This window comes from Hyposmocoma kahamanoa, unplaced genomic scaffold (genome assembly GCF_003589595.1).
Source record: "Hyposmocoma kahamanoa isolate Upper Pololo Valley unplaced genomic scaffold, ASM358959v1 160, whole genome shotgun sequence".
NCBI classification, from domain to species: Eukaryota; Metazoa; Arthropoda; class Insecta; order Lepidoptera; family Cosmopterigidae; genus Hyposmocoma; species Hyposmocoma kahamanoa.
The window spans coordinates 4,140,503-4,165,854 of NW_020653575.1; the positions used below are offsets into that span (position 1 = coordinate 4,140,503).

A 25,352-nucleotide genomic window follows, 5' to 3' on the forward strand; every position below is an offset into this window, starting at 1 on the left:
TGAGCGATATTGTCAGCAAAGATGCAATTTTTCATATGATATATACATACATACATACAGATACAATTTTTCATGCTTGACCCGAAAAAATGCTTAGTCTAAACAAGAGTTGCAAAAATAGGTTTTTTCTTTGCAAATACTTTTTATTACAGTCGTCGTTATTACGAATGGCGGCTTACGATCGTATCTTTATAATGTTTTTTAATATTACCCGCCGGCAGTGAAATATTATTTAATAATCTCACCCTCCTAATCGAATACGAGTTTGATAATCCATTTTTGCGGCTTCAAATGAACTTTCCATTTGAAGATGAGGGTTTCGGTCTACAAAGAATTTAATTTTCACTTTTTTATTACAAAAAATCTTATCAAGATTTTTTTTGTAAATCGACCAGAACTAATTAGCAGACTATATTCGAACTTGTTAATAAACACGATTCAAAAGTTGATGTTTTAACGAAATAATTGCCGCAAAAGTTTTCATCTTCTTCGTCTGAGCCATTTGATCATCAAAGTAAAAGCACAATCTAATAGATATTTCAATCAGGAAGGGTCTCCGCTCGGGGCCGTATGACAATCTACCTAAACCAATATTGGATAGGATAAATCTCGTTTTTTTTACTTCATAATATTTTACGTGCTATTGTTTTAGCGCCTGTTGAGTTTTTACAGCAATATCTATTTAGTGATGCGTTGGTATGTTGCTATTATTAAATTATAGGCGCTTCAACAGTAAAAACACATTTTCTATTATTTTCATTGTTTTTTGAAGCTTTAATTATACTTATCGAGTTCTTAGGTTTTCGCGATTGTTATACATAGGAATGAAACTATTTTTCCGGATTTAAATCGCGTATATTTGTTTTTTCAAACAAACCGACGTTTCGGGCCCTTTACAGGTCCCATGGTCACGGTTGATGTCAACCATGACCACGTGACCATGGGACCTGTAAAGGGCCCGAAACGTCGGTTTGTTTGAAAAAACAAATATACGCGATTTAAATCCGGAAAAATAGTTTCATTCCTATCTTTAATTATACTGTTTCGTTCTCTTCTCTCAGAGGGTTAACGGGTCGGTAAAATAAATTGCCCTGTCGTCACGCGGGCCCCGTAATTGATGCAATTTGTAATAAATCATATAAAGCAAGCACGTTTTAAAGTGACAAATGATAGATTTTATTTTTTCCTTCTGAAAATGTGTAATGTTAAATGTAATTATTGATAAACCACAAAAAGAAAATAAGATCAAGAAACTTTTGGGCAAACATAATTTTTTCTCATAATATCTATCACTTTCTGACTTAAGGCGTTTTGTAATTCTAATAATTATAAATATCTAACTATTTAGATTGGATAATTTTCACGTTAGTTTTCTTTACCTAATTTCGGCAGCAAGTTTTGTTACTTAAATTATCCAAGAATATATAATGAAATGTGATATTCGAGTGGAGTATCCGGAGTTATTATTTAGTATTTGACAATAATACGCTCGAATACCTAAATAATAAAAATTGCCACCGAAATTGAGTAGAGAAAACTAACTTGGTTAATTATCAGGTCAAAGAAAACTAACCTGGTTAATCTTCTACTCGTATGACAAGTACCTATACACACTTGTATACAATTTAACAACAACACAAGTGTCCCTTTTTTTTCTACAAATTGCTGTTATATTTGTGTCGTCTAGGTCTATTTTCCCGCCGCTTTCGGAGTGACAATGACAGCTTTGTTTACTGACTAAATTTCCTGCTGTTCCTGCTGTAGTACAAAATATCTCGTATATAATATATATACCTGACGCCACCTACAAAATTAACTACGTTAAAATTCTTTTGTGGCAAGGATACAGTTACTTATTAATTGGATTTTCGAATTTTAAATGTCTTTAAAAATATATTATAATCTTATTCCACATCTGTATGCATATATTTTATATACATGTCGGAGTAATAGAGAAACATCGAGTATACCAGAAATAGAGTCGAAATTTAATTTATTTGAAAACTATTCTGCCAAATCATTACGGTGACAACTGCGAGTCGATTGGCCAGACCGAATCCGAAACAATGGACGAGCGTCGTCAATTGTTTCACTTCAAATCGACCAGTTTATCTTGAGCTTTGCGATAATTGACGAAACTTGACTATTTAATTACCGATGAAATGTGATTCCGTTTGTTTTATAATTAGATGTTTTGCTGTTTTTGCCACACCGCCGAATGGAACGGCCCCCCATTTTTAGAGATATCTTTATTACAATAAATACAGATTATTTTATATATACGGAATATACGGAGACGTATACACAGGTCAGTTGTTGGCGCTGTACTATTTCAGTTTTCTAATTTCGGCGCAAATGAAAGTTGATATTTAAAAGTGATATAAAGGCCTGATGAGTTGCCAGGAATGGATGACCCTTATTTCGTCTCTATTTCTGGTTATATACTCGATGCCTCACTGTGACCCCACCCAATTTGAGCTGTCAAGCTAACATGATTGTAAGCAAAGAAACCATGATCCAACTTGTTAATGCGATTCGTAGATAGCTTAGTAATTCGGTTCTCTAATAGTTAGAAAGTGACACGTGATAATATTAAGTAAGATTTATCCTTTCTTAAAGCACATTACGTGAACACTAAATCGTAAATTACGTTTAAAGTGATAACTGGCTGCGACTTACAAAAAAAAGGTTAATTGGTTATTGAGGCTGAATGCCTTTTCGAAAAAATGTGTGTGGGTGCGGTCGGGACAAGTACATTATTGTTTACCTATAGGAATTATCCAAGGTTCAATAGCTAACAAAGGAGATCAACATCAAGTTTTAACATTGATCGGTTTACAATAAGTAACAAATGCACCTCTTAACTATATTAGAACTTTATAATCTTCCAGGGGTTACTACCCTAACTAATCTAGTGACGGCGGTGAGCTAAAGGGTAGGTTTACGGAGTTGAAGGGTGAACAATTCGCACGGCCTGGACACACTTTGGACACGCGCAGCAATTGTTCCTACAACACAGGAGGCGGATAGGGGTAGGTGGGTATGCGGGGGTGAAGGGTGAGCGATTCGTACGGCCTGGAAATACCTTGGTTACGCGCACCAATCACTCCCCAACCCTGGAGACGGACGGGGCAATGATAGACCCTACGGGGGGCGGAAGGCGAGCTATTCGCTCGGCCTGGGCACACCTTGGTCGCGCGCTGCAATTACTCTCCAACAGCCCCGAACCTGTGAAGGTGGTTAAAGTAGTAAGCACACAATATAATTATTAATGTCGAATACATAGAAAAAATCCCTTGATTCTGCTGGACTCAAACCAGCGACCTTACCATACCGTGGCTGACGCTTTCCACTTCTTAAACATTTCTAGGCCCAAAGTTTTCTTACGGCGTTTTCTTATTTTTTTTTTAATAATGCCAACCTTTCCAAAGAATCTTATACAATACAAGGCGTGGTGATGACAGATGTATTGAAGCGTCAATCGAATGGCCAAAAGTGTTTTCAGAAATGTGTGACGTCCTGGAGTGAAGTGGGTAGACTAGGGTAAGACCGCGACAGACGACATAAATAACGAGAGCCTTTAAAAAAGAAGAAAACGCTTTCCATCCATGTCTATGCAACAAAAACGAAAACGTTTCGGTTTTTTTTTGATACTCACAAGTCGTTATAAGTTTTGATTATAGTGACCCTCCCTACCGACCATTAGGGATACGAGAACTATAGTCTTTTCAAACACAGTGACCCTCTTAGTCGGGTACTGGCCCCAGATCAACCTGTTTGCATAGACTTCATCCGGTTCTCAAAAGTCTAGTGCCTTGGGTGAGTTGCCCGGGTGCACGTACGGCTATTTTCCAGATAGGTACCGGAGCTGTAGGCACGTTCAATTCCCATTGGGCATTGCACAACTAACGGTTGCCACCGCTAAGCCTGTTCATAATAGTTGCTGTACTTCCCAGGGTCAACTTGTGTGCCTACAACTCCGCCACCGAAGTGGAGATTTCGTAGCGGAGTTCACTTTTGGTTGGTGAAATTACATGCGACCTGTCAACATAAGTATCTGGGTGACGGGCGTGGTGGCAGTGGCCCTCAGATCTTTGTGACTTAACGCTCTGAGTGGCACTGCAACTGTCATGTGTAGGCGTATCGATTAACACCAGACTTGTTTCGTAGGCTCGACCTTGGAGTATTTCGGCATACCAAACACTATCACGTCCAAGGAGAGTCCCACTACTGGAAGTTTACTTGAAAGCGATGTAGGTGATGCTACAGAGTACGGAGTACCCAAGCAAATGAAGAGGCGATAACTAGGCTTTTCGACCTGCTTTTCCACCAGCGTAAGCAGAGGCTAACAACACTAGCTCCGATGGTGAGGATACAGTCCCATATCTGTCTACATAAGTTTTGTTTATAATGCTCCTGCCTATCAACATCTTGGTTATGCGGGAAGGCCACTATGACCTGTGCGAGCGAACCCGGATAGGGATCATCCAATTCAGGTCTAACCCCGGATCAGCACGTTTGCACGGACTCCATCTGTTTCTATGTAAGGCTAGTGCCTTAAATGAGCCGCCCCGGGTACGCACGTACAGCACGCACCCTATTTTCCAGATAGGTGCGGACCCGTCGCGCTCCGCACGACTAACGGTTGCCACCGCTAAGCCGCCGACTCTAAATCGACTACCAAATCTCCTCATTGGTAGCGGAGCTGTAAGGCACGCTCACTTCCCAACGCCGAATGAACGGCGTCTCTACAGTTCCCAAATTCCTACGCGGCGGAGGGACCGGAAGGTGTCTAGCTCATCCTCTACTAGCTCTCCGGGTTAATGCCGGAGATGCCAAGTAGCAGAGTCCTGCGACAATGTCCGGACATAGTTACCGACTTAAAGGGCAACTCACGCACCTTGCGCGTCTCTTCGCCTCAGGTCCTCAACTAGGCCGCTATTAAGACGCGCTACCCCGTCCCGGCCACACACTACCGGGGCAGACGAGCGTGTCCGTTACCTGGAGCAAACCACGAACCCCAGCGAGACCATGCCCAAGTCCGGGTCCGCCAGAGATGCCCGTGGAAGCGCATGACTAGCGGAGAACTTGGCCCGGACGCCCGCCGTACCCTGGTCTTGCCGTCGAGCCCGTAGTCTCTCCGGAAAGCCCTATCTCTCGGTTTGGTATATATCTGATGAGGATATAGTACAAAATTACAATATCAATCAATATTTGCTGTGAATACTTTGATGCCGTGTTCTATTCTGATACCAACGCCATGTAGCGGAAAGCCAGGCAATGAATTATTTTTTTGTAGTGTTACAACTTGAATTTACACCTGAATCTATATTTGGACACTTGAAGGCGTTATCCCGACCAGAGCAATACCGTTATATAGGTAAAGGAGTACAGAGTGCACTTGTAAAATTTTAACCATTCAGATATCCAATATCCCACTACGACTCGAAAATACCTGTGACTAAAGTATTGAAACTTTGCAGACGCCATTGAGGGCACTCGCAAACAAGTTTTATTCTTTTCTTAACAGTCAGTGAGTTTAGGGGGCGATTATTGAATCATTCGACTATTTGCGTAGAAGGAAAACGATTTTCCTAAGTAACGAAGTTTAAAAGGGGCTGTTGGGACGACGTTCTTTAAGATTGGGCGTAAAAGCAATAAATTTAGACTGATTAGTGGCAAATTACTACATTTTATCAGTTCTTTACAAAATTTAACGTTTTCTGTAACCGAGGGTGCCAGTGAATTAATTCATTAACTTGCGTTGGCACTGGAAAACCTCGTTTTGTTTTATCTTACCAAGTGGCGTGTGGTTAGCGACACGCCTGTCCATAGCAGTTGCAGTGGCACTCAAAGCTTTAGTCTGGGAGACACTGCGATTGTGCCCATCATCCTGAGACATAAGTTGAAAGTCCCAAGTGCATGTAATTTCACCAGCACCTTTGTCCTTCAAAATTGGAACGCAGTAATGCTCACATTGCAGATAAGGTGACAGTACTTCCCTGGACGAATTCTTTCACAAGCCCTACTGCTTCTAAATCGTAATCATGAATAAAAATATGTATGAAATTCTGGTTCAGGTTTTCACGATTGCTACACGACCTGCACCTTACCTGATGGAAAGTGACGATGAGGTTGATAATGGAGCATGCACACCTAAATATTGCCTATTCACTCTTGCCTTGCCTTGAAAAGTCCCAAGTTATTGTGTTCTAGATTAAGTCTGCAAGCCGGGAATTCCACTCCGTAGCCGTTCGTCATATAAACGTGGAAGAGTAACGCTTCATTCGAATTCTTGGAATATTCACATCATAGGGTAGAACCGCAGCCTACGGCTGGGCTCCCGGGATTAGTTGTGCAGAGAACCGTTAGTTGTTGTGTAGCTCCGGTATCTATCTGGAAAATAGGGAGGGTGCTGCACGTGCACCCAAGGCAGCTCATCTAAGGCACTAGCCCTTTGAGAACCGGATGAAGTCCATGCAAACAGGGTGATCTGGGGCTAGGACCTGACTTAGATGGTCCCTGTGTGGGTTTGCTCGCACAGGTTATAGTGCCCTAACCGCATTACCAAGAGACTGATAGGGAGGGTCACTATAAACAAAACCTATGTAGAAAGATATCGGCCTGATCCCCCGATAATGGAAAGGGTAAGGCGGAATCAAATCGTGTAATTCCATCGAACAGTCGTCGTGATTTATTCTGTAGAATACCGATAAGCAGGCAACTTTACGGCGGTGTTCAAGACGCTGCAGCTTCGCCTTTAGCAAATCTGAATTGCAATAAACCAACGTTTTGGGCCCTTTACAACAGCCGTGACTATTTGAAAAAAAAAAGACAAATGTCGAGTACATTTATTGACACATGTTCATTGACTTACAAATAAATGGACGACGGGTCTAATACAAAAACCACGAAAAAAATGTCTCAAGTCAACCTATTTAAACGTAGTGACATGTAAAGGAATATGAAAAAGCTTTTAAATTGTAATGTCATCGCAGTACTGTCTAATTTTGGTTGCTTCGCTGTCAGTCAAACAAACGAAGACTAAAGCGTGAATGACGCTCTGTATACGATTTTAACGCCCTATAAGTTCGGACACTTTTTAGCGCGGACCCGACGTCCATATAATTTTAAGTCAATGCACATGTTCTATCTTATTCCAACGAGCCAATAATTTAAACAGTGTAATTTAGACAGCACTAACTTTACCCCTATTTCCTTGGTCACGTGATTTAAAATTTTGAAAACGGAACTTGTTTGGGTACAATGAGCTCCTAAATATCGCTATTCTTTGTGACACCGCTACATTTCCTTTAATTGTGGTTACATTATTGTAAAGAAAAGGAAATAAATAATTCAAGAACGAGGGCAAGTTTGAACACCGAGCTGCAATGGTACCGGAAATGTTGACACGACAGTAATGGAATTTCCTGGCGTGTCGTAGATTGTATTTTTAAAAACACGACAACAATGAGAAATTGCCAGCACAAGCCTGCAATGTATTCGTGTTCTCTATTTTTTATACCAATATTTGCCAGCACGTTAGTTATTTTAACTGTTTCGAATAACAACAATATTGTTTGGTACTCAAAGAAATAATCAAAATAATTGATCTATTGTAAATGTGCACTTTTTTAAATAAACGATATTTTTTTATGTTTGATTTTAATTGTTCCGTCTATATTAGTTGATTTACGGATAAATTATGAATGAACTGTATTCAAGGTAACACTATTATTATATTTAAGCATACTAAATTAATATTTCTCATTATTGGTATTTTCTTGTAACGTTTGATGACATTTATAACCAGTATATCTTTTGATACTGATCTCCTAATAAGTCTTGGTTGCTTGGTTGTTGCACCCATCAATAGGATAGGTTATTATATGAAAAAGCAGCCGGAAGCCAATTTGCTTGCATTCTATATAAATTGGAAGCCCAACATAGAACTATCAAAGTTAATTTATACAAATCAAACATTTTTTACGTAATTCAGAACAGACTAAAATAGTCATTGATATAATTTATTTTATGTCGAAGAGAAAGATGATCAATCATTGAAAAAGAAGACCTTTTAGATTTTAAAATATAACAATTGGTCATTGGTGGGCTTGCCTACATCACTGGACATGTGGCTTTATATACCAATGGTATGAATTGTATTCTTGTTCTTATTATCGTACCAATGGCATAATCTTGCAGTCCATCCTGCAAACATGTCCGGCCCACTGTCATTTAAGAAAAACAAACCAATTTTCGACTTGGTTTGTTTTTGCTTGGTTAACAATGTTATGACAATTTTTGATGTGACTGTATTTAAAAAATCTTAGCAGAATTGCTTCTGCCAAGTTCTCTCGAGTTTGCGAATAAGTCGCTTGAACGAAGCACAACTGCAATTTGCAAAGGGATCGGTTAACGGGAAATTCATTGAACCAAATACGACTCCCGATCTTAACAAATAAGAAATTGCGCAACTTCTTTGAGTAACTATAAAATATTACATTTCCTTGAGAAACTCCGCTCGTAAAGTCAGTAGAAAGTCCATAAACAATTGTGCATTTTAAGTGTTTGCAACTTTCTACACAGTTTTCGATCTGGAACAAAGTTTGAGAGTCGGCAGTACATACCGATATCGGTAATAGTATAGAGCTTTGTGAAAGAGTTTGTTTAGAGAAGGTGGGTCTATTTTTGTCGCCAATCAGTAGTGTGAGCGTTAATGCGTTCCGGCATAATAATAAATAAGACAAGTACGACAGACAGGACGACCAAGTCGTGCGTCTGGTGTTAAGCGACACGCCAGTGTATAGCGGTTCAGTGTCACTTAGAGCATTAAACCGCAAAAGAAAGTTTGTTGATTAAATAAATAAACTTACATACTTACTTCGCTGGCTCAACGACCCGAAGTGGATCTTGGCCTCCGACACCAAAGTACGCCATTTCTGTGCGTCTTGAGCACACACACACATTTAGGTCCTTTAGGTCTTTGGCGACTTCATCCTTCCAACGATATCTTGGACGGCCCACTGGGCGGTGACTCGTAGGTTGCCCCAAATACGCTCTTTTGGCAGCTCGATCCTCTCCCATTCGATCCACATGTCCTAGAGGTCGAGCAGATTTTTAATAAATAAAACCAAGAATAAATATTTTGCAGTAATTAACATCATAAAAGTCCAAATGCTTCCCACACAAACTTCTAGCAACATTACACACGTTACTTCAACATTTTCTTACAATATTTTTTTGGATTTTTTGTTTATTGCCACAACTGCCGTCGTTGGATCGATCGAATTACTCCTTAGGGTGTTACACACTGATATTACTGCGTACAATATTTCATATTTACACGTCTCTAGTCACGTATTTTTTTATACCAAGTGATGGGACAAGAAAAAGTGCACCTGGTGGTCAGCGTCACCCCTGTCCATAGCAGTCAGAACTTTAAATTGCAAAGATTTGAGGGGTACTGATACTGCGCCCGTCATCCTGAGACGTAAGTTGAAAAGACCCACGTGCCTGTAATTTGACCAGCAACCTTACTCTTCAAAACAGGAACGCAGTCATGGTCACATTATTGCTTGGCGGCAGAAACAGGTAAGGTGGCAGTATTTTCTTGGACAAACTCTTTCAAGGAGCTGTACTGCTACTATCTTCCAACTGAGCTACCGGAATGAACCAACACCAACCTTCGAATTTCTCTATGTGCTTGAGCAGATCCTTGTTTTTTGTTTTTGACGACTGTTTTTGGCGTAGCGCCATCTGTGAGAAATCTATGAAATAATTAATTTATTATTTTTCAATTCGTCGGCCTATACAGTGACTGTACCATACTTAATCCTAATATTAACATAGTTATAAGGTGTGTCATGTTACTAACATGCTAACTTGTGTGGACTTCGTTGTGTAAAAATTTATTTACAATAGGCCACACAAATATTTCTTCCGGCCCGGGAATCGAACCAGAGATTTCTGGGTGTCAGTACAGCATGGTATCCGTTCGGCCACGAAGGCAGTTAATGATAAAACCTGCAGGTCAAAGAAGGTCCACAGGGCTTGGAAAAGTATGAAGTCGTGTTACTTGTGCTCTCCCAAAAACATAGTTTATTAAGTGAGAAAACAAAACTTAATGTATCCATGGCCGTTCAGACTCGTCGACCAATTCAATGTACATTTTCCAACATAAAAGGTGACTTTGGTTCGCGTATAATTTAGCGAGCGTACCGCATAACAATTTCCCTTGCAATTTTTTTCTCCCCCTCTCTGGCTCTACTCTCAATTTGCTGGGTAAAAAATAGCTCCTCTTAAGGCGTCACACACGGCGCGACACGACGATGTTGTGTTGAATGAAAATGGATTGCGTTATTAATGATGTGGGTTATGGATTACGGGAATAATAGGAATACGTCTTATATACAAGAGGATAAATTATTCAGTGCCTTCTCAAATACCACGCAAATTTCGAAGTAAGAAGAGACCTCTTTTCTTGGATAAACAAGACGAAACATTTCAACATACCTATATATATTTTTTATAACACCAAGTGACGGGATGAACAAGTCGTGCACTTGGTGGAAAGCGACACGTCTAGCCATGACAATTGTAGTACCACTCGGAGGTTTAAATCGCAAAGATCTTAGGGACTTTTTTAAATAGAAAATCAGTGGCCTAACACATAAGTTGACAAGACCTATGTGCCTGTAATTTCAGCAGCGCCCTTACCCTTCCAAACCGGAATGGCGACACAAATAAGTAAGGTGGCTGTACTTCCTAGTAAGAACTTTTTCACAAGAAGCTCTACGGCTACTAAAATATAGAAGCATCTCCATATCTTTGTACATTAGTTTTGATTGTAGAGACCCTTCTTACCGACCCTTACAGTATACGAGAAGGACACTATAACATGTACGTGCACAGGAACCTCCTAAGTTCAGTTCCAGATCAACCAGTGTACAGGGTTGTTACAGACAGTTGGTACTGACTTCATCCGGTTCTTAAGAGGCTAGTGAGTAGAGAAATACAGAGAGTAGCTCTGTATTTTCCAAATAGGTGCCAGGGCTAAAGGTACGCTCATTTCTCGTTGCGCATTGCAAAATTAACGGTTGCCACCGCTAAGCCGTTGACAGTAAAGTCCACTACCAATTCTCCTCTTTGGTGGCGGAGCTGTAAGGCACGCTCACTTCCTGACGCCGAAATTTAGAAGCAGCACAACTAGAGTATATGTTCATCAAACATAGCTAAAGATCGTCCCGATTATCCCATAACTCCCGTCTATTTGGGAGATACCAAGCCACAGACACACATACAAAGGATTCAATCTTATGACTTCCATTTTTCTGCATCCGTCGTTAGAAATAAATGGATTAGATTGTAGAACAAAAGAATGGTAGCTACCCTGTTCAACGTATTACCATAGCCATGTAAAGAAGGATTACAGGCATTAGTTAGGGTACCCCGCTTAGAATGGACTCCTTCCATCAATCGGATGTAGCCTTTGTTTTCTTAGTAATTATTTTTCTTAATATATGACTGGAAACGTTCAAGTGGGATTTTTTTTATAATATCCGTGACGGGACAAACAAGTCGTGCGCCTGATGGTACACTACATGCCTGTCCGTAACAGTTGCAGTCCCACTCAGAGGTTTAAATCGCAAAGATCTGAGGAGCACTGCGCCCGTCACCCCGAGACATAAGTGTTCAAGTCCCATGTGCTTGTAATTTCACCAACACCCTTACCCTTCAAAACTGGAACACAGTAATGCTGACATTACTGCTTAGCGATAGAAATAGATAAGGTGGTATTACTTTCGTGGACGAACTCTTTCACAAGGAGCCATACTACTACTAAATTTATGAAAAAACCGTCTTCCATAGTTTCTTCCGCGGTTTAGAAACGAAAACGTTACTCAGTGGAACAAATAATCAGTTTATTGCATGTACTTAACTGCGGAAGTACTTGGTACTTGGTGTAACGGGCTAGTGTCCGCAACTCGACGTCAAGGCGCCTATTTTGCGTGTGGAACTGCGGAAGTATATCACGACTGATATAATTTCATCTAGGATGTACCTACTTCAAGGCCAGGCTAAATAACAAAGAATGTCTGCTCTCACATTTGGACACTCTTCACATTTGGTGAACCCGTCATGGCTGATGCGCCAACATTTTAACATTAGGTGTTGCCCTTTTAGTAATTACCTAGTGGTGACATCTACAATAATTTACCGAGTTACAATCAAAGTCATTTATTTGTTAAAAATAAAAAGTCAGTGTAACGTTTCATTACAAATCAATAACTGTCAAAACGAGGTTCAAAAATTAAAAGCGCTGTTTGCAGTATGCTTCGTAAACGTCGTCGAAATGTCATATCGCACTTGACAAGTAACATAGTATTATCTCAAAAATTGCGTTATATTATATTTTATCTCAAAATTGCGTTATATTAATAATTTATCTCCAAAATATCGCTAAAATGACGTGTCATTCATATACGATTTAATTTCAAAGTGACAGGCTAACACTGTCGCTTTAAAACTAAATAGGTGATATTAATATAACTTAAAGCCATTTTGAGATGAATCTATGTTAGTTGTCATGTGCGATAAATAAAAATAAATAATAATAATAATTATTTATCAAATAAATTAAGCATTACAAGATCGTGATGCTCTGACCTCCAAACTAGTATAGTACTGTACCTTGGAAATCAGATTCTTTCCGATAAGCATAATTACAAGAGATTTTCTATTGTAGTACAACTTAAAGTAAAAAATAAAGGTATAATAATAATAACCAAAACTAAACTAAAAATTAAAAAAGATAGTATAAAAAAAAGAAAATAAGAAAATAAACAACAATGATTGGCCTTTATGCGTGTGGTGCAGTGTTTTGCGATTGTGTTTGTGTTTGTATGTGTGGGTGTGTATGTGTATGTTTTACATTTACTGAATGACTCGTAGAATAGTGAAACAGTTATAGTTTTTAAGACAAATAATTGCCTCGCTGTTAATAAGTTCGAATCTGCATAAAGACACTCTGTAGATATCGATATGGGAGTCTTTTCATAACCTTGAGTACAGATCTTTGTGCTCTTTCTAGTTTGATAAATCTTGTTTCACAGGTACCACCCCAGACTGGGATACAGTAAGTAATTATTGACTGACATAAGCTGAGATGAATTATAGCAAGAAGTTTTGGTGACGCACTATCTCGGAGTTTTCTAAAAATATATATAAGTTTTCTGACCCTAGTTGAGGTGGCATCTACCAGGTGTTGTCACGACATCAATTCATCTGTAATTACACGGAGATATTTAGTAGAAGCTACATGTTCAAGGGAGGCAAATGAGCAGTTAAGGTTACTTGGGTGATTGGGGCAATCATGAACTTGAATTTTGAATGCATTCGTTGAAGGTTGGGTTCTTTTTGACATTGTAAATGTCATACATTTCGATTTCGTAATATTTAAAGATAGGAGATTATTTTGGAACCAGTGGGCGTTTTGGGGGCTCCACCTACATCTTGGAGCCCAAGCTAACCTCACCTGCAAGTGGTGCGCCTGCTGATAGACGAACGAGGCTCTAGCGAGGGGTTTTCCCTTTCGGGGGTTGGGAGGTCAGACGGCAGTCGCTCCCGTAAAAACCAACACCGCCACATCAACTTATGGAAGTCAACAGAAGGATATGGCATAGGGATAGGGCGCCGCCGCAAAACGGCGCGCAGGAGCCTCGCCCGACTTCTGTGGCAAGTGGACTAGGGCTACCGTGTCAAGGGTGGGCACGGTTAAAGAGGCGAGCCCCTACCCATCACAGGAAGCTCCGCTTTGCCACGTGGAACATTGGCACGCTGACTGGACGCGCGAGGGAGCTAGCAGACGTGCTTTCCAGGCGGAGGGTCGCCGTGGCGTTCCTGCAGGAGACTCGGTGGAAAGGCAGCAGATCCCGGCTCATTGGGAATGGCTACAAGCTGATCTACACCGGTGCTCCTGGGGGCGTGAACGGGGTGGCCGTGGTGCTCTCCGAGGAGTTTCACGATCACGTCCTGGAAGTGAAACGCTTTAGCGACCGGCTTATGGTAGTGAGGGTGCTTATCGAAGGGGTCGTGACCCACTTGATAGGCGCCTACGCACCTCAGGCCGGTTGCAGCGACACGGACAGGGCGAGGTTCTGGGATCAACTCGGGGAAGTGCTGAGTGCCATTCCTTTGTCTCAGGCAGTCGTCTTGGGTGGCGACCTGAACGGTCATGTGGGTGAGGCGTGTGAAGGGTTCGAGCGGATCCACGGTGGCTACGGGTACGGCAGTCGCAACGCGGAGGGAGGAGACATCCTCACAACGTGTGCGGCGGCCGATCTCGCCATCGTGAACACGTTCTTTAAAAAGAACCCCGAGCATTTAATCACCTATAAGAGCGGCGGACACGCCACCCAAATCGATTTCCTACTCACCAGGAGACACCATATCAGCAAAGTGGCCAACTGCAAGGTCATACCAGGTGAGAATCTCACTGCGCAACACCGTCTTCTTGTCATGGATCTCTGCGTAAAGCCGGCCGACAAGCCCGCTGAGCGCTGCCGACGCCAAATCAGATGGTGGCGGCTTGATAGTACCACGTCCCAGGAGTTCATCTCAGCGATCGGCGATAAATGCGCCGACACTGAAGGTGATCTAGTCCAGAACCACTGGGACAACATTCAGGCTGCCATATCTGAGGCGGCGAAAGCGGTGCTGGGCTTGTCCAAGGGTGGTCGCAAATGTGACAAAGAAACTTGGTGGTGGAACGACACAGTCCAGAGGGAGGTGAGGGTGAAGAAAGCCCTCTTCAAAACGTGGCAAGCGTCCGAATCTTCTGAAGACCGCGACGCATATAGGGATGCCAAACGTGCCGCTAAGAAAGCTGTAGCCAGAGCCAGACGGGACCACTTGCAGCCGTTGTATGACAAGTTGGAATCGTCTGAGGGGCAGAAGCTTATCTTTAAGCTGGCACGTTCGAGGGTCTTAGCGGCACAAGATATTTCCAAGTGTCGCTGCATTAAAGACCCTCATGGCAACCTTATATGCGAGGTCGACGCGGTGAAGGAGAGATGGCGCTCATATTTCCACGAGCTGCTGAATCAGCAGCACAGAGAGGTGCAGCCACCGGTCCTCCCTCCGAATCAGGGACTAGTGCGACCGGTAACGCCTGAGGAAGTCCACTTAGCTCTTCGTCGCATGAAGAATCGGAAAGCTGTCGGAGCCGATGGGGTTCCCATCGAGGCCTGGAAGGCAATGGGTCCCCGTGGTGTGGGCATCCTTACCGGCCTCTTTAATCGCGTGCTCCTCACCGGTAAAATCCCTAACCAATGGAGACTGAGTATTATCACTCCAGTCTTCAAAGGGAAGGGATCGGTGCAGGAGTGTGGCGATTATCGGGGCATAAAGGTCATGTCCCACACCATGAAGCTCTTCGAGCGTATAATAGACTCTCGGATCCGACAGGAGAGTGCTGTCTCGGAGGGTCAATATGGGTTTCGGCCTGGTCTTGGGACCATGGATCCTGTTTTTGCCCTAAGGGTCATCATGGAGAAATACAGATTGAAGAATACGCCTCTGCATTTCATGTTTCTTGACATGCAGAAGGCCTTCGACTGTATCCCCCGTGTAATGATCTGGTGGGCACTGAGATCCAAAGGGGTACCAGAAGCTTATATTGACATCATCCGAGACATGTACCGCGATTCCGAATCCATGGTTAGGACTGCTGTTGGTGACACTAAACCCTTCCCTGTCACAGTCGGAGTTCACCAGGGCTCAGTTCTCAGTCCCTATCTGTTCAGCGTGATATTAGACGAGGTCTCAAGCTCCATCCGAGACACGCATGAGCAACCCCCGTGGATGCTTATGTACGCTGACGATATCGCGCTGGTGGATGCGGATAGAGGGAGACTGGTACGACGAGTGAATGTGTGGAAGGAGTCGCTTGAGAACGGCGGTTTGAGACTAAATGTGGCGAAGACTGAGTACATGGTCTGCAACGCTACAGATCCCCTACCCGTACGCATAGGCGAAGACGCGGTCGAGCCTACGGGCCAGTTTAAATACTTGGGATCTGTACTTAGCGCGTCCGGAGACATCGACTGCGACGTCAGAGCCCGAATCGCAGCCGCTTGGGCAAAGTGGCGTGAGGTGACTGGTGTAATTTGTGACCCCAAGATGCCGGTTAAGCTGAAAGGACAGGTCTATAAATCCATCATTAGGCCTGTCCTTTTATATGGCAGTGAAACGTGGCCCGTACTTGAGCGTCATAAGCAGGAGCTGCGTGTCACGGAAATGAAGATGCTGCGCTGGATGTGTGGAGTTTCACGGAAAGACCGTGTCAGAAACTCCCGCATCCGCGGCAGCCTTCATGTCCGTGACATTGCAGATAAACTGCAAGAAAGCCGCCTACGTTGGTACGGCCACATCTTACGGAAACCGGCTTGCTACGTGGGAAACAAATGTCTGGCTATGCCACCTCCGCCGGGCCCCGGTAGAAGGGGCAGACCCAAGAAGTGCTGGCTTGACGTCGCCAAGGGTGATATGCGTGCCAATGGTCTCACCACTAAGGATGCCGAAGACCGTGCAAAGTGGAGGAGAAAGAGTAGGAAAGCGGACCCCGGGCTCCGCAGCAACCCTGCTGAGGACGCAACCGGGACAACGCTAAGATGAGAGAGAGAGAGAGATTATTTTGGAACCAGTGAATTACGCTGCGCAGTCCATTTCCGGCATTCATTCGAGCGTCCAGACAGGTCTCATCTTTAAACACAAGAGCCGTGTCATCTGCAAAAGAGAATATCTTGCCATTTTTTGGGTTGTGCTGGCACAGATCGTTTATATATACCGGGAAGAGACTCGGACCTAGAGTACTGCTTTGTGGGACCCCGTATGATATAGATATATCTGAGCTGGTCGTGTTTTGTATTTTGACACGCTGAAGTCGCCTTGTCAAGGAACTTAGAAATAAGTCAAGCTGAGATCCTCGTATGCCTAGGTTTTCTAATTTTCTCAGAAGAATTGGGATAGAGGCAGTGTCAAACGCTTTCGTTAAGTTCAAGAACATACCTACACATTTACTCTGTACTATATAATTAGTTATCTCAGCTAAGGCATCCTCTATGGATCTACCAACTCTAAAGCCAAACTGTGAGTCAGAAATAAGTTTTTAATCTTCGAGGTAGAATTTAAGTCGTTTGTTTATAATTTTTTCAAGAATTTTTGAAAGAGCTGATAGAACAGATATGGGTCTGTAATTGTTAACACTGTCTCTATCCCCTGCCTTGTATATTGGATGAATCAGTGCACGTTTGTACACTGTAGGAAATACTCCAGTATCTAGACAACGATTAAAGACTAAGGTAATAGGACCATCAAGAATGTCTTTAGCCATTTTCAAGATGTTGGTTGGAATATTATCCCACCCAACTGCTGAATCCGACCTCAGACCAAGCAGTATAGACTCAACTTCAGTTGCATCAGTAGAAAAAAAGAACGAAAGATTTATAATGAAATTGAGTTTTGATGAATTCAGTGACTCTATTAGTGACATTGTGCAATTTTGTGTATTCGTGATTGTATCCGCGATCAGTTGTACTCCGATCGTAGCAAAGAAATTGTTAACATCGTTAATGGATAGTTGTGGGCATCATTAATTTTTAATAGTTCAGTAGCAGTTGATTTGATATTACTTGCGTTTGTTATATTTTTAATTTTATTCCATGTTTGCTTAGGATTCTACGCACATTTTTCTAATTCAGATTTTTCAAATTACGATTTTAGTTTTTTAAGGAGGTTGTTTAAGAAATTTTAGTATCTGTTATATGTAATTTTAATAAGTTTTTTAGGTGTCGCTTTTAGCTGTAGATGAAGTTGTGCCTATGGAGGGAGCATCGCATAAATATATAATAATTGTATAATAATCGCGTAAATATAAAATAAATAAATAAAAATTGTTTCGTGTTTTATTATGTTGTTCTATTATATTTTGTGTATGTTAGTCTTTAAGGTATATATTATACGGGTCATGTTGCCAGAATTAAATGATTAAATAAAAAAATAAAAGAAAATTGTAATACGTGGTTAACTGTAATATGTCTATCTCTTTACATATTTCCCGAATTGTACAATTTGACGTGACAATGCGCTGTTGTTAACTAAAATAAAATTAAAAAATAAAGAGTAATTACCAACTTAACATTCAACCTCGTCAGCCCGTGAGTCGAGCCTCTTCTTTACGGCAACTGAAAAATGTTTCAATGCAAATGCTGTATAAAAACGTTAGTGCCGGGAGAAAGAACCATCCTAGCTACGCAAATGAATCTAGTTTATAGCTTGGTCGGTAAAAAATACTTAGCAATTTACGTATTTTTATAAAGTAACGTAATCCCGGACTAAATGGTCTAACTGATGTGTTAGTTACTAACTGTCTTAATCTCTTACATTCTTCGTTATAATAAATAAATAATAAAACATAATAATAAAACATAATTAACATTTTTAACTTTTACTTAATTTAGTGTTTAATTTTTACATTTCCAAACAACGTCACAACAAAAAATTTCTTAACAATTTTCAACATTCTTAACTTATAATTTTAAATTTAATTGGAATCTTATGACGTGTGTGTGTGTGTATGTGCGTGCGTGCGTGCGTGCGCGTGTTAATCTGTTGCCATAGATTAGGAAAGTAGTGTTTTTAAAGCAAGTGTTCTAATAGATTTGACTCATACGGTTTCGACTCTAGCCATTTTGATATAACTTTCTTGCAGTTTATATAACTTTTGGCGTATATTTCTAATTCCTTATTAATTAAATTGTACGTTGAAAGTGACGTGATATGTGTGATAAAAACGTGGTGCGTTTCGCAACGTCGGTCGGTCCGGGTTTTTGGGAACTGGAGAGACGCTACGGGGCGTCGGGAGGTGTGCGTGCCTATCAAAGTGGAGAATTAGTAGTGGACTTGGTAGGCAACGGCTTAGCTGTGGCAACCGTTAGTTGCGGAATGTACAACGGGAAGTAAAGTAAACGTGTCTCAAGCTCCGGTACCTGTCTGAAGACAGGAGGGTGCTGTATGTGCACCCAGGGCAGCTCACCCAAGGCATTATTAGCCCTTTGATAACCGGATGTAGTCTGTGCGAACAAGCTGATCTGGGGTCCGGACCTGACTGACAAGGTCCCTGTGCTTGCACAGGCATTGGTGCCTTTCTCGTATACCGTAAGTGTCGCTAGGGAGGGCCAGTTTAATTGAAATTTATGTAGAAAGGAAAGGGGTCCTAGCGGCAGCGTAGCATTACAGCGTTTCTGTTTTGGAGGGTAAGTGCAAATATTCAAAAAATTCGCACCTGAACAAATTGACCAAGCTGAGTCCGAAGTCTATTTAAAGACTTTAACATCGGTTATGGCAATTTCAGTCCAGGAGGAAGACTCTCAGTAGGCGGGATAAGGGTAGATTTCGATCGACACATTTGAATTATAATGATTTAGGCCTTACTATACTAAAGACCACTGAAGGCCTTATTACAATAGTCATCACACATCTTCCAAGAGTTTTGTGAAACTTCTTCAATATCTTAGTGAAGAAAAACTTTTCGCCATGACTCCGTGTATAACGAATAACTAACATAGGGCGGCACTGAATAATTTACATTTAATACCCTTTATATTTTGCTCAAAATTCTGGCAGTAATTCTTCTACTATGTATCTATCTATAATATATACATATAATATATATATATATAAGCATAATATCGTGTGGAAATGTGGAAGTACGTAAAATCGACACGTGTTTCGTAAACATCACGCGCCATTATCCTTCTGCCGTGTCTGCGTTATTATTAGAGAAAAATGTGTTATTAATAAATATACATTTGTGCCTCTCAAGCCGACGGTGTAGGTTCGAAATTTAATTTGTAATTATTTATTTACCATGACCTTTATAAAATTGATCAATGGTCGATTTGATATCCACAGCTAAGTAAAGCGAACGAAATGTACGATGTCCTGCGAATAAGCAGTCGTGCACATAGGTCTTTGTTCTACGGATGATACGATAATTGTAAAGTAATTTAATGATGTGTGTGCAAAGAAGCTTAAAGGCTATGTTGAGATAGCAAAAAATAAAGCGCACGTCTACATCACATTTCGATGCCTTATTTTCTCAAACTCGTATCTTAAAACGAGTCATTATTCAGGAGATGGCAAAACTTACTATTTATTTTAAATTTCTAATCAAAGGGGGTTAGTTTGGATGCATTACTTTAAGAATAGATGAATGCCAGTGTGTGAATATGAAGGAAATATGATGTGAAATCAGTCTCAAAATTTGTATACACAATCTATTTTATGCATTTCTGTAACTTTGTGCTTTAAGATACGAGCTTGAGAAAGTAACGTGTAATTTGTTCATATGTTGTAGATATATTTCAATACGCGTGTCACCGCGCGTTTAGAATTGAAATGATATGACATTTTATTTGTTTAAAATACGGTGAACGAAAGATGAAACGTAGTATAATAAATAGAACACAATATTTTTAACAGGGGGCCTACCATAACCTTTCCAAAAACAATCTTATTTCAATGTAAGATTATTATAAATATTACTCATATTCGCACCATGACAAACCTGTCAACCAAGTGATGTATTATTGCTAAAGTGATTGAAAGAGCGAATGATTTCCCAAAATTGTCTATTACTTACTATAAATAGGAAAGACATAACGCTATGTGAACTATATAATGCCAACTCTTTCTTTTTTGATGTTCCGAATCGTCTTATCGTAGTATAATGTTGAAGCACTTAATGTTATTTGCATTCAGAGAATTTTAACTGTTAAAAAAAAGATAAGTACGTAGGTAATAATAAAATCTATTAAAATTACGTTGTATTCAATTAGTTTTCCGCATTTTCATGAAGAAAAATAAATAAAATAAGCTGAGTCTTGATAGTAACGTTGTGAATTCGGAATTATAGTCTAGTGTCAACTGTCAGGGTCGTATTCCAGAACTCTACTTACTGCTCTAGTTAGGACTTGAGTATGATTTCAAGCACTGAAAATATGACCCTAATGACAAGGACTTGAGTATGATTTCTAGTGCTTTAAATCATACTAAAGTCTTTACTTAAGCATTGAGTAGAGTTCTGGAATACGACCTTTAGTGTCGCCAAGTAGCATGTAGATGTAATTTTACGAAATAAATATGGCGTATTTTTATATAACGAGAAATGATTTTCTATGTACTATTAAATAAAAAATAATCAAATTAATGAAAAGATGGATGTAAATAAATAAGTTCACTTCTTTAATCATTACAAATCAATATTTAGACAATAAATACCAAAATAATACTGTTTCCATTGCGTCCGAGTAACTATTTTAAAATTGCTAAATTTGACATAAAAACAATATTACTTTAATGTTAAAGTCGCGTCATAGAACGAACTGAGTGAATGAATAGTCAAAAAACTGCTAATAATACATCATAGTGTTAACATTAAATGTTTACTTTAAGCACGTCATGGTACGAAAAGTTAATATTGTATTAAGAGGATGTGGTAGGCCCCCAGATTACGCATGCTAAATTTTATTTAAAATTAATTTAATTATAACACTGTTATTGGACATGCACAAGAAATAATCAGTCAATTAATAACAACAAAATAATAACTATCAATGTCAATCTATTAAATATTATTAACATCATTACTACATTATACATACACCCACACATTAAGCACTAATTTCATGTCAACATTATTCTAAAAAATCAGTCACTTTGTAAGAATTCTTGTCACTCGTCAGTCGTCACCACTGGTTTTGTTGCCACTGGCGACAAATGGAATTCAAAATTTTCCAGTATTTGCCAGTGGAATATAAAAATCCCAATTAATGTTTGTTTATGGGTTTATTTCCCATTTGTCGCTTGTGGAAACAAATCCAGTGGTAACAACTTGAAATAAGCGATTTTGTCTCTAAGCCATACAATAAGTCTATTTCTGAATAAATTATTTGGTAACGTTTTAATGCCTTTTCGTAGACCAGTCTATTTAGGTCCCTTACACCTCACACACATCTGTATTTTTTTTAAGGTTTTGCATAAAAAGTTACAGGCACTGACAGTGCACTGTTCAGATGACGCCCATTATCGTTCACTGCAAGTAGTGTGCAGTGAACGATAAGAGCTCCTTGTGAAAGAGTCCGTCAAGGGAAGTACTGCTACCTTACCTATTTCTCTACGCTACTACTAGTGTCCGCCACTTGATATCGTAAAAAAATATACATTCTTTGGTCGGCCGCGTAAAAAAATATAATCAATCATTGATTCTAATAATTCTTCTTGTCAAAGTACCTCCGCAATTTTTCTACAATAAATAAACAATTCTCTGTGTCTCGTACCACATCTCATGGTCTTCATGCGAATGAATCTCTATTGGTTTTTTTAAACTCCCTTTGGATCCAGCTTCCGTGTATACGACTAGTATACACGTAAGTAATTTTGGCGGTTACCTATCCGTAGTCCGAAATGACATGATACAATGACCAGAAACAGAGACGAAATAAGGGCCATATACTCCTGGTAACACATTAGCGATACAGCTCTTATAAATATCAACTCTCGTTTGCACTGAAATACAGACAGGCCAACTACTGATCTGTGTGTCTCCGTATATTCCAAAAATATTCTGTATTTATTGTAATCAAGATAATATCTCTAATAAAGCCGTGCTGTTTTATTCGGTGGTGTAGGAAAAACAGCAAAACATCTAATTACAAAACAAACGGAATCAAATTTCATTGGTAATTAAATATTAAATTTATGATTTTGCAATTTTAGTCCATAGCAAAGCTCAAGTTAACTGGTCGATTTGAAGTGGAACAATTGACGACACCCGTCAATTGTTTCGAACTCGGGCTAGCCAATCGGAGCGCAGTTGTCACAGTTATGATACGGCAGAATAGTTTTCAAACAAATTAAATGACATTTTGTCTCTATTTCTGGTTAGGGTAAAACCGAGATAGATGCCCCACTTTTTGAAACGGCCTCCCAATTTAAAAATTATTAGTTTACCATGGACAATTCCTATGGATATAACTAGTTTAATCTTTTACATTACATTAATACTTGATGTTATTCATCTAACATTTACTGATTTTGAAGAAATTGACTTTTTGCAAACCTATTTTTTTGAGGATAGATGCCTACCTATGTGGATAGACGCCACACAATGAAAATACTAAGAAGGTTAGGTGCCCTTTAGAATAAAATAGTAAAATTCATAATAAAATGTTTTATTCGTAATCTTTCATATATTGTATATACATAATATACATACTACATCTTCAATAATAAATGTATACGTATTTCAAGTTACTACCTACTTGACTTCGTATTTTTGTAGCTATCAAAACATTCTATACAAAAATGTTCTGTGTTTGAACTGTGAATAATTTGTCTTTTTGGTACTTTTAAACTTTAATCATTTACATGTCTTTTTCACTAAAGTAATGTATTTTTTGTTTTCTATTCCTAATTTTCTTGTTTTGTCCTTTGCTCCTAAGGGTACCTATACCGCGAAAAATCGAGGCGACTATCCTATTCGATATGGATAGATGCCCTTTTATTACGTAAATAAGCTATATACAAAAGAGCGATTATTGACACCTAGGTGCGCAGTTAACGAACCAGTGTATAGTTATAATAAAAATAAAACGGAATTTATTGTAACTTAAATAATTAGTGTATTTTCAATAACATCATGATACTGTATTTGGGGTCCAGAGGTGGATACTAGGTGGCCTATAAGCACAGGTCTTACTTAGTTCAGGCACAGACTTCCGTCTCTCTTAGCTGTACGATGTTTCTTAGATTATTTACCTTGTAAAATCTATTGTTGGAACGTGGAAAAGAACAATAAATTTATTTGTATTTTAGTATTAATTATCGGACGAATCGTCAAAATGCTCAAATCGCTAGAATCCAGAACGGGTAGATGCGGAAAAAATGCAAACCCATGAAATTGGAGACTTTTTCGTATCCTGGATAAATCACATTTTAAACTAAAGATTGTACACGGCTTTTACAGAAATATTAAAGACTTAAACTGATGGATCTTACTGAAGACTTAAATCCAAACATTTTGCACTGAAGAAAAAGAAAAACTAATGACTAGGCAGTATGATCTTTGACGTTCGCCTGTTCCTTGCGGAACGAAGGAAAACAAAAAAGAAATTATGACTCGTTTTGCTCTATGACAACTAAGACTTTTTACCGGCAACAGTATAATATTTTACCATGTGTGGAAATTATAAAAGCATAACAACGTTGAATTAAAACTAATGCCCGACAAAAACACCGGAATGACGGTCATTTCGTGTGAACCGTCCCGTCATTTGCCCAGGCATTTACGTCGCATTAAGTTAGGTATTTTTCAATTATTTCTCTAGAGGTACTCAGACGCGAAGGGAATGGGCTTTGTATATAGTATAATTCATCCATTAGTACGTCAACGGCGTACTTACATTACTGTTTCTAAAATAAAATCTTTGAATTTAGTAATTCCATTTTTTTATAATAAGTAAGTCAGTAATTTTCAGGTAAGTTTTTTGTACTCAATTTTGGTGACAATTTTTATTATTTAATTACTCGAATATATCATCGTGAAATATTAAAGAATATTTCAGATTACCACACTACAAATAATACTTCATTCTGACATTCTATAAATATTTATATTCAAAGAAATTGTCACCAAAATTGAGTACAAAAAACTTACATGAAAATTACCCAAGTGCGAATTTGACCTTCATCTCACCTGATGGAAAGTGATGATGAAGTCGACAATGGAGCATGCACACCTAAATAGTGCTTATTACTCTCGCCTTTAAAAGGCCCAAGTTATACCGTTGTGGAAACATGTCTGTAGGCAGGGTATTCCACTCCATAGCCGTTCGCCATATAAATGTGGACATAGGGGAGGAACTGGTTCCCCAATCATGGAGAGGCGGAATTAATTTGTGTAATTCCCCGCACACTCTCCGTGGTATATCCTGATAAGCAGGCAACTTTAGGGCGGTGTTCAAGGCTCTGCACCTTCGTCTTTACTAATTCCGAGTAACCTATAACCCTTAGCAGAACCATCGCATAGGTGGCAGCAAAACTTCATACACGACCGGTCACATCGTACAGCTGAAGCAACTGTTCCGGTTTTAATAATAACTATTTGTGCATTTGGAATTGAAGCAATTGTTTCGGATCTAAAGAGCGTGTGTTTCTCTTTCCAAACAGACCAGTAAGTCAGCGGTGACTAAGTAATAATAATAATAATAACGCACACACTCAACATAGCC

General features: G+C 39.7%; 1 protein-coding gene across 1 annotated transcript in view; it reads left to right on the forward strand.

Annotated features, from left to right (window-relative positions):
* Positions 1–25,352, forward strand: part of LOC113225382 (somatomedin-B and thrombospondin type-1 domain-containing protein-like) — a 152,768-nt gene that overhangs the window by 29,162 nt on the left and 98,254 nt on the right. The gene's annotated exons all lie outside the window — the stretch shown is intronic.